We start from the raw sequence: 10314 nt of genomic DNA, 5'->3' as shown, positions 1-10314 counted from the left end.
GGTAATATAATAATGAAATCTTATTTTATTTATCGTAATATAATAATGAAATCTTATTTTATTCATGGTAATATAATAATGATATCTTATTTTATTTATGGTAATATAATAATGAAATCTTATTATATTTATGGTAATATAATAATGAAATATTATTTTATTTATGGTAATATAATAATGAAATCTTATTTTATTCATATTAATATAATAATGAAATATTATTTTATTTATGTAATATAATAATGAAATCATATTTTATTTATGGTAATATAATAATGAAATCTTATTTTATTTATGGTAATATAATAATGAAATCATATTTTGTTTATGGTAATATAATAATGCAATATTTTTTTATTTATGGTAATATAATAATGAAATCTTTTTTTATTTATGGTAATATAATAATGAAATATTATTTTATTTATGGTAATATAATAATGAAATATTAATTTATTTATGTTAATATAATAATGAAATATTATTTTATTTATGGTAATATAATAATGAAATATTATTTAATTTATGGTAATATAATAATTAAATATTATTTTATTTATGGTAATATAATAATGAAATGTTATTTTATTTATGGTAATATAATAATGAAATATTATTTAATTTATGGTAATATAATAATGAAATATTATTTAATTTATGGTAATATAATAATGAAATCTTATTTTCTTTATGGTAATATAATAAGGAAATATTATTTTATTTATTGTAATATAATAATGAAATCTTTTTTTTTTTATTGTAATATAATAATGAAATTTTATTTTATTTCTGGTAATATAATAATGAAATCGTATTTGATTTATGGTAATATAATAATGAATTATTATTTTATTCATGGTAATATACTAATGAAATATTATTTTATTTGTAGTAATATAATAATGAAATATTATTTAATTTATGGTAATATAATAATGAAATCTTATTTTCTTTATGGTAATATAATAATGAAATATTATTTATTTATGGTAATATAATAATGAAATCTTATTTTATTAATGGTAATATAATAATGAAATATTATTTTATTTATGGTAATATAATAATGAAATATTATTTTATTTATTGTAATATAATAATGAAATCTTTTTTTATTTATTGTAATATAATAATGAAATTTTATTTTATTTCTGGTAATATAATAATGAAATCGTATTTGATTTATGGTTGTATAATAATGAATTATTATTTTATTCATGGTAATATACTAATGAAATATTATTTTATTTGTAGTAATATAATAATGAAATTTTATTTTATTTATGTAAATATAATAATGAAATATTATTTTATTTATGGTAATATTATAATGAAATATTCATTCATGATAATATAATGATGAAATCGTATTTTTTATGATGATATCATAATGAAATATTATTTTATTCATGGTAATATAATAATGAAATATTATTTTATTTCTGGTAATATAATAATGAAATCTTATTTTATTTATGGTAATATAATAATGAAATCTTTTTTTATTTATGGTAATATAATAATGAAATCTTTTTTTATTTATGGTAATATAATAATGAAATCTTATTTTATTTATGGTAATACAATAATTAAATATTATTTTATTTATGGTAATATAATAATGAAATCTTATTTTATTTATGGTAATATAATAATGAAATGTTATTTTATTTATGGTAATATAATAATGAAATCATATTTTATTTATGGTAATATAATTATGAAATCATATTTTATTTATGGTAATATAATAATGAAATCATATTTTATTTATGGTAATATAATAATGAAATGTTATTTTATTTATGGTAATATAATAATGAAATCATATTTTATTTATGGTAATATAATAATGAAATCATATTTTATTTATGGTAATATAATAATGAAATCATATTTTATTTATGGTAATATAATAATGAAATCATATTTTATTGATGGTAATATAATAATGAAATATTATTTAATTTATGGTAATATAATAATGAAATCTTATTTTATTCATGGTAATATAATAATGAAATATTATTTTATTTATGGTAATATAATAATGAAATCTTTTTTTATTTATGTAATATAATAATGAAATCTTATTTTATTTATGGTAATATAATAATGAAATATTATTTTATTTATGGTAATATAATAATGAAATATTATTTTATTTATGGTAATATAATAATGAAATATTATTTTATTTATGGTAATATAATAATGAAATATTAATTATTTATGGTAATATAATAATGAAATCTTATTTTATTTATGGTAATATAATAATGAAATATTATTTTATTTATGGTAATATAATAATGAAATCTTTTTTTATTTATTGTAATATAATAATGAAATTTTATTTTATTTCTGGTAATATAATAATGAAATATTAATTATTTATGGTAATATAATAATGAAATCATATTTTATTTATGGTAATATAATAATGAAATCATATTTTATTTATGGTAATATAATAATGAAATATTAATTATTTATGGTAATATAATAATGAAATATTAATTATTTATGGTAATATAATAATGAAATAATATTTTATTTATGGTAATATAATAATGAAATAATATTTTATTTATAGTAATATAATAATGAAATATAAATTATTTATGGTAATATAATAATGAAATCTTATTTTATTTATGGTAATATAATAATGAAATATTATTTTATTTATGGTAATATAATAATGAAATATTATTTTATTTATTGTAATATAATAATTAAATCTTTTTTTATTTATTGTAATATAATAATGAAATTTTATTTTATTTCTGGTAATATAATAATGAAATCGTATTTGATTTATGGTTGTATAATAATGAATTATTATTTTATTCATGGTAATATACTAATGAAATATTATTTTATGTATGGTAATATAATAATGAAATATTTTTTTATTTATGGTAATATAATAATGTAATCTTATTTTATTTTTGGTAATATAATAATGAAATCTTATTTTATTTATCGTAATATAATAATGAAATCTTATTTTATTTATCGTAATATAATAATGAAATCTTATTTTATTTATGGTAATATAATAATGAAATCTTATTTTATTTATGGTAATATAATAATGTAATCTTATTTTATTTATCGTAATATAATAATGAAATCTTATTTTATTCATGTAATATAATAATGAAATCTTATTTTATTTATGGTAATATAATAATGAAATATTATTTTATTTATGGTAATATAATAATGAAATATTATTTTCTTTATGGTAATATAATAATGAAATCTTATTTTATTTATGGTAATATTATAATGAAATCTCAGTTTATTTATGGTAATATAATAATGAAATATTATTTTTTTATGGTAATATAATAATTAAATCTTTTTTTTATTTATGGTAATATAATAATGAAATCATATTTTATTTATGGTAATATAATAATGAAATCATATTTTATTTATGGTAATATAATAATGAAATATTATTTTATTTATGGTAACATAATAATGAAATCTTTTTTATTTATGGTAATATAATAATGAAATCTTATTTTATTTTTGGTAATATAACAATGAAATCTTTTTTTATTTATGGTAATATAATAATGAAATATTATTTTATTCATGGTAATATAATAATGAAATATTATTTTATTTATCGTAATATAATAATGAAATCTTATTTTATTTATGGTAATATAATAATGAAATCTTATTTTATTCATGGTAATATAATAATGATATCTTATTTTATTTATGGTAATATAATAATGAAATCTTATTATATTTATGGTAATATAATAATGAAATATTATTTTATTTATGGTAATATAATAATGAAATCTTATTTTATTCATGTTAATATAATAATGAAATATTATTTTATTTATGTAATATAATAATGAAATATTATTTTATTTATGGTAATATAATAATGAAATCATATTTTATTTATGGTAATATAATAATGAAATCTTATTTTATTTATGGTAATATAATAATGAAATCATATTTTGTTTATGGTAATATAATAATGCAATATTTTTTTATGTATGGTAATATAATAATGAAATCTTTTTTTATTTATGGTAATATATAATGAAATATTATTTTATTTATGGTAATATAATAATGAAATATTAATTTATTTATGTTAATATAATAATGAAATATTATTTTATTTATGGTAATATAATAATGAAATATTATTTAATTTATGGTAATATAATAATGAAATATTATTTTATTTATGGTAATATAATAATGAAATGTTATTTTATTTATGGTAATATAATAATGAAATATTATTTAATTTATGGTAATATAATAATGAAATATTATTTAATTTATGTTAATATAATAATGAAATCTTATTTTCTTTATGGTAATATAATAATGAAATATTATTTTATTTATTGTAATATAATAATGAAATCTTTTTTTATTTATTGTAATATAATAATGAAATTTTATTTTATTTCCGGTAATATAATAATGAAATCGTATTTGATTTATGGTTGTATAATAATGAATTATTATTTTATTCATGGTAATATACTAATGAAATATTATTTTATTTGTAGTAATATAATAATGAAATATTATTTAATTTATGGTAATATAATAATGAAATCTTATTTTCTTTATGGTAATATAATAATGAAATATTATTTATTTATGGTAATATAATAATGAAATCTTATTTTATTTATGGTAATATAATAATGAAATATTATTTTATTTATGGTAATATAATAATGAAATCATATTTTATTTATGGTAATATAATAATGAAATATTATTTTATTTATGGTAATATAATAATGAAATCTTTTTTTATTTATGGTAATATAATAATGAAATCTTTTTTTATTTATGGTAATATAATAATGAAATCTTATTTTATTTATGGTAATACAATAATTAAATATTATTTTATTTATGGTAATATAATAATGAAATCTTATTTTATTTATGGTAATATAATAATGAAATCTTTTTTTATTTATGGTAATACAATAATGAAATCTTTTTTTATTTATGGTAATGTAATAATGAAATCTTATTTTATTTATGGTAATAAAATAATTAAATATTATTTTATTTATGGTAATATAATAATGAAATCTTATTTTATTTATGGTAATATAAAAATGAAATCCTTTTTTATTTATGGTAATATAATAATGAAATATTGTTTTATGTATCATAAGATAATTAGGAATCTTATTTTATTAATGGTAATATAATAATGAAATAATTTTTTATCATGGTAAGATAATACTGCAATATTATTTTATGCATGGTAATATAATAACTAAATAATAGTATATATCTGGTAATATAATAATGAAATCATATTTTATTTATTGTCATATAATAATGACATTTTATTTTATTTATGGTAATATAATAATGATATCTTATTTTATTTATGGTAATATAATTTTATTTTATTTATGGTAATATAATAAAAAATATTAATTTACAATTAATACAATAATTAAATATTATTTTATTGATGGTAATATAATAATGAAATCATATTTTATTTATTGTAATATAATATAAAATCTCATTTGATTTATGGTAATATTATAACGAAATCTTGTTTTATTTATGGTAATATTATTTTATTGATGTTAATATTTTAGGAAATCGATTTTTTTATGGCAGTGTAGGATTAAGCGTCTGTAATTGTTTTACAGACTTAGGAAGTGCCTTAGTTTGCGAAGTGAAGTGGGTGGTTGGAGGTCTTGTAGAGCCTTCACCTCTTCTGGTAACGGAGATATATTGTCTGGGCTTATAATGTTGCCCAGAAAAACTTGTGACGACACACTGAAAACATATTTACCAGAGTGAATCCTCACTTTGTATCACTGAAACCGTTTGAATAGTAGGCGGAGGGGAGTGACATCTTCCTCAGATGAGGCACATGCAACGAGAATGTCGTCTATATAGTTATAGATGAAGTCCAAGTCACGCACTACTTCATCCATGAAGCACTGAAATGTGCTAGCCACGTTTCCTAAACTGGGGGCATAGTTAAAATTCAACGCTCCGAATGGAGTTATTACCGCAGTCTTGGCTATGTCGGCCGGATTCACTGGAATCTGATGGTAAGCCTTAACTAGGTCTAATTTGGAGAAGGTCTTACAACCATGCAAAGTCAGATACAGTCATGGCATTAAGTCGTCGATAGTCCCCAGGCGGACGCCAATCTCTGTCTCGTTTCGGAACCATATGCAAAGGGGAAGCCCATGGACTGAACAAGGCGTGTATTATTCCTAGCCGCAGCATATGGTTGAATTCTGCCTTCGCTGTCTTAAGTTTATCAGCAGGGAGGCAGTGTGGGCGTGAGAAAACAGGAGCACCTGTGGTCTCGATGGGTTTTTGTGGTGTGCGTGGGTTCGCTTACCACAAAATTCAAATTTGTTAACTCTGGGTTATCTGAGGTGGCAATGAAGAATACTGGGCTGATAGAGACCCCCTCTATCTTTTGTTTTCGCACCAGAGACAGAAAGTTCTGTATTTGTGTCTTTCAGCCGGCAGCTGCGCATATCCGCATATTTCAGGTTGAAGTGGTGCAAAAACTCTGCACCTAGTATGGGGCTGGGTAAATCTTCTATAGTGAAGACTCATGTAAAGTTTCTCCGTAACTCCAAGGTTAGAGAATCAGAAATTTGACCGTATGTGGGGATGGGGAAGCGATTTACTGTCTTTAGTGTGATGGGCGACACCGAAGGCTTCTCTGTGAGAAGTTTCAGTGGCCAGATACTGCAGGCCACTCCGGTATCAACTAAGCAACGTGCTTGGGATAGGGAGTCTGTGATGAAATAGGCACTGTTGTTGAAAATATCCTGTGGTGTGCCTGCCATGCTCAGCTCCCAAACTTTAGTTTCCTGGGTTCATTTACGAACAGGGATTTTTTCATTTCCACGTCTGTGCACCATAGTGACTATGGTAAAAGCATAGTTTCAGCTTGTTTGAGTGGCGATGGTAGTGGCGTGAATGTAAGGAGTTAGTCTGGAGTCGGTGCCTGCACGATTGTGGCTCCAGTTTGCCAAGTTTTTTTTTACCTCGTGAGTGAGTCTCTCAATGGCTTTTAAAATAGCCATATCCACAATGTCGTTAGGTTGTGAATCATTGCAAAAGCTCGTGGCAACTATTTTATATACTCATATATATAAAGAAAGCGACAACAGACCAAAAATAAATTAACTATCCAAAATACAGACAGGACATTGTCGAAGGACCACTTGAGGAAAAAATGGAAATATTTAACACAAGACAAAAATACGAGAGAAAATACTTAAGAGACGAAAAAGAGATTCCACCATAAAATACAATAGAAAAATATACTCTTGAAAGGAAAAGGCAGTGGTATGAGAGTTAATATATACGTGTGTGTGTGTTGTGTGTTTTTTCTTTTTGTGAGAGTGTGTGTAGAGAGAGAGAGGGAGAGAGTGAGAGAGAGAGAGAGAGAGAGAGAGAGAGATTTTTTTTAGTGTGTGTGTATGTACATAAAGCCTGAAGTTAAAATCGTTTTTGGACGAGACGAAGAGAAATGTTATATATATATATATATATATATATATATATATATATATATGTATATATATATATATGTATATATATATATATGTATATATATATGTATATATATATGTATATATATATATGTATATATATATATGTATATATATATGTATATATATGTATATATATATATGTATATATATATATATATATATATATATATGTATATATATATATGTATATATATATGTATATATATATATATATATGTATATATATATATGTATATATATATATATATATGTATATATATATGTATATATATGTATATATATATATGTATATATATATATGTATATATATATATATATGTATATATATGTATATATATATATATATATATATATATATACATGTATATATATATGTATATATATATATGCATATATATATTTATATATATATATATATATATATATATATATATATATATATGGAAAAGTTCTCTTTTCTGTATCGGTTGTCTCTTGCTTGAGTGTGTATGTGTACACACGTGTGTGCATGCATGCGTGTGTTCGTCCGTGCTTGCATGCGTGTGTGCGTGCGTGCTTGCATCATTCTTAGCCAAAAGAAAAACATGTTTAGTCACTATTTTTTTTCTTTAAAAATGTTTGTCGAGCTCGAATTTTTTAAAATTTTATATGAAGTCGACAGCTCTGTGTTTATTTTTCTTTGCCGAGTCTGACAAGGGATTTTGTCATTCTTGTTCGTTCAGATTCTTGTCGATAGTAGTTCACTTGTTGTTTTTCTTTGTTGAAAAGTTCGCTTTTTGGGGCCGAATTTTTGCTCGCTGTTTTTTTCTGTGATGTGTCCGGTTTTACAAAAAAATGAAGAAAAAAGGCTCACCATTCAGAATTGCTTGTATATCACGAGGGGGGTTACCATTTTAGGGTTTTGATGCTTTTAGGGCACAACCCAAGAAAAAAATAATTTAATACAAGCTTCTGAAATGACGAACACAACACCTTCATAAAATGTAACACAACAGGTTTATTAACGAGAATGTGTACCAGGTGATATGTTCCTGGTCAAAAGCAGATGCTGGCCGATTTCCTTAGGGGATAGAAAGGATCAATGCGCCGTACCCCTGTATGTGGCCAAATAGCACAGGGGAGAGGCATTAATTCGTGAAAGAAAAAAGTTCCATTTGTTACTGCTACACTTAACTCGTTATTTTTTTAAATTTTAGTGAAAATGTATTAGACTTTTTAAACCAAAACACTTTTGCTCAATTTAAAGTTTTAAGAAGAAAAAAAAACTCATGAATACCTGTTTGCTTTTTTTATATAGACGTTAACAATTAAAAAATATTTTTTAATTTTTCAGAAACATTACGATAAGTAGAGACTGCCAAAATTCACCACAGAATTACCCCACCCTATATGTAACACGATGTAAATTTATTATAAACTAATAGTATCAGTATAACTTTTGTACCATTTAAAAGAAGAAGGGCAAAATAAATCAGTAATAATTTAAAAAAATTTTCCTTCGAACGAAAATATTGAAATTGCGAGACGAAAATCGTGTTTACATAATTGGCGCTTTGAAATAACTTCCCATGTAGTAGACATTTTCAACGTGGAAACATACCCGTGTTTAATAAATCCAGCAAAAATCAACTAATGGGAAGATTTTCGTGAAATTTTCGATACTTATCCATTTTAGAATGAAATTACATATAAAATGTAGTTTAATATATGAGGGAAAATATTTTTAGTGCGTGTCCCTCCCCCTATTTATTTTTGTTTTTTGAAATATGAACAAAATATATTTAAATCTATCGAAATTTCTATTTATTATGAAACATACGAGTCCAAATAAGTAAAAAAAAAAGTTTAAATACAAATATTGAACAAAAATTAACCCTGAAGTTGCAATAAAAAATGGTATAAATTTAATATTATTATATATTTTTTTTAATTGCGCTTTTTCGAATTGATATATCCTATAATCAGTTGAATTGCCAAGAAAAAGAAACTTCGTAAACATTAATTAATTTTTAAAAGATTAAAACGATTAAAATTCCCTTATTTTAAAATGTTTCGTTACAACATAGATTTTTAATTAATTGTGTTTAATTTTTTTTTTTATATTAAGTTTTAATATAAACATGACTCTTGTCAGCTGTTTTATCGCCAGATTAAAACCAATTTGAAAATATTATTGCACAAATATTAAGCATTTTGTAGGCACCCCTAATATTTTGTTTGTTTCTTTTTACCGAACAAAATATGGAAGCTCGTAGTTAACCAAAAGAACATTCAGTAAAACCGTATTTCATATTTAATATACAAATGTTTATAATATTATTAATCATTAACCTGTGTAAATCTTAAAACCTTACAAAATTATAACAAAGATTAATTATTAATTGCCGTTTGAAGAAGATAAACAAAGGTTTAAAAAAAATCATTAAGTCGCATTTGCTTTTCCATAGTTCGTATAGTTAACAAAAGTCTGACGTCACGAGAACATCCGCTCCGTTTTCCACATTGTTTTAGGGATACCTAACGATAAGCCATATTCATTCAATATTTTCACGAAAAAAAAAATAATTATAAAATATTTAATGTGTTTTTAATGATAACAATTATCACAAAAATTTCGAATGTAATATAATATTTTTCTTGTATGAATCATGGTGTAAGAGCATCAGCGTAGGAATTTTTTCATAATCCTGAAAGCAGCAACAACAACAACAACAACAACAACAACAATAACAAC

The sequence above is a fragment of the Euprymna scolopes genome, chromosome 46 (genome assembly GCF_053919585.1).
Source record: "Euprymna scolopes isolate OS-2025 chromosome 46, ASM5391958v1, whole genome shotgun sequence".
NCBI classification, from domain to species: Eukaryota; Metazoa; Mollusca; class Cephalopoda; order Sepiida; family Sepiolidae; genus Euprymna; species Euprymna scolopes.
Note: the sequence above shows the minus strand (reverse complement) of the source record.